Raw genomic sequence first — 2103 nt, forward strand, 5'->3', positions numbered from 1 at the left:
CAATCCGCCCGCCTCGGCCTCCCAGAGAGCTGGGATTACAGGCGTGAGCCACCGCGCCCGGCCTCGTCTAGAAGTTTTATTAATACCCCAGGAAGTTTTTCTTCTTTTACATCATCTCGAGGTTTTTAGCAGAAAAATCAACAGCAGAAGATTTAGAAGAAATGATTCTGATTCTGTTAGTGTCACATTATCTTAGTAAGAAAAGCTGTGCGCCAGCAGCGCCACGCCACTCCTGTTACAGTTTGCACCAGGCATAAACGAAGACCTGACATCTCGGTTACACCCGCAGAGCTCACTTCGACCCAATCCTCTATTTCCTCCAGGAGACGAGTCTTGCTAGAAACGGAGGAGAGGACTCAGAAAGGCAAACTGATGGGAAGGGTGACCATGGGTCTGTCCTGGAGCCGAGCGTTTGCATAGCAAGCAGGCTGCTTCTCCTCAGGTCTGTGCATTTGTAGCGGCTTGCAGGTGGGGCGTGGTTAGCGGAAGGCAAGAGTGATCCCTCCCACGGCCAGAATCAGGAAGAAGTCAGTCAGTCGCTCAAACGGGGTGTAAAATGTAAGGGTGCCCAAACACTTAGTAATTAAGATAAAAAAAATTACAATGCAATATTTTAAAAAATCAAAATTGGTGCTCAAAAAACCCCATAATGAATGAAATATCAAAATTATAAATAAAGATTGTATTACTAATTTTCTTCTTTTGCCTCAGGCTCCAATATGGCTAGGCACAGCATGCTTGGCACTGCCGCTGAGCAAAAAGTATGGGCAGACAGAACTGCTTTCAGAACATGCTTTGTGTTTTTTTGAACTAGGTTTGAACAGTGATGATCAAGGCAAATGCTGGAATGTCACGTCCACAATTTCCAGGATTTCGAGGGCTGACAGTGACCTTCTAACCTTTTCTTTTGAAAATCTCCCCCAAACACAATCAGAACAAGAAACAGAAACACAAACCCCATCTTCCACAAAAACTAGGAAACATCTATATACCCCCAAACCCACACTCACGAAGACGAAAAGCAGATGGAGGTGTGGTAACTAAATCAGCAGAGTCAGGCCGGGTGTGGTGGTCCCAGCTACTCAGGAGGCTGAGACAGGAGGATCCCTGGAGCCCAGGAGTTGGAGGTCAGCCTGGGTGACAGAGTGAGATGCTGTCTCTAAAATATACGTAATAAATAAAAATAAAATAACTTAGCAGAACGAAGGAAAGCCAAAAGTTGGAGAATACTCACGAGAAGCAAGACAGCTCAGCCGAGAAAGGCTCAAGAACGGAAGCCTGGGCCTAGGAACGCCGGCGCGGGAACGGGGCGCGGGAGCCGGCGGGGGGAGCCGGCACGGGGGGGCGGGGAGGGGGCGCGGGAGCCGGCGGGGTCTGGAGACGGCGCAGCCCTGCGAGCCCCCCACCCTCGCCCGCCCTCCCCCGCCCCCACAGGTACTTTATCTGAGAGAAACACCCGAGAAACTTCAAGAACACCAGGCAGGAGAAGGGCAAGAGTGAGACTTCAGTGAAAGTTTACATCTTTCCAGAGTACTTGCTACTTAAAGAGAAAAAAGAGGAAGGTCGACACACACACTGAGTCCCGAAGTGCAAAATCCCTCCCTCGCTCCCGCGCCCAGCCCTGCAGCAGGACAACCGGGCTGACACCTGCGGGGCAGATTAGATGAACCAAATTGCTACAGAGAAAATACCTGCACACACCGACATTTGGGGGAGCACACACACACCCACACACGAAAGCTGGCTGACTATCTCGGCAACCTAAAAATAAGCCTCCACGCTGACGAGGCCTGCCCACTCGCACAGAGCTTCCCGTCAGCCGTGCAGCAATCCAGTCAAAAATCGGACCGAACATCCACGGATCACCAAACCTTTGAGGAAAGCTTCCCACAGTAAAGACAGAGACCAAAACAAATAAACCAGAGGAGGAAAAAAGAACTCAGAGGAAATGGACGTGATACAGGCCGTAGAAGAAAATTTCAAAAAGTGAATTAATATTCTCAGGGAGATGAGACTTTACACTACAAAACACGACTCAAATCCTCGGAGGAAGAAAAGAAGGAAGGGAGGAAAGAAGGAAAGAGAGAAGAAAGAAAAGAAGGA

This window comes from Propithecus coquereli, unplaced genomic scaffold (assembly GCF_000956105.1).
Source record: "Propithecus coquereli isolate 6110/MARCELLA unplaced genomic scaffold, Pcoq_1.0 Scaffold213, whole genome shotgun sequence".
NCBI lineage: Eukaryota > Metazoa > Chordata > Mammalia > Primates > Indriidae > Propithecus > Propithecus coquereli.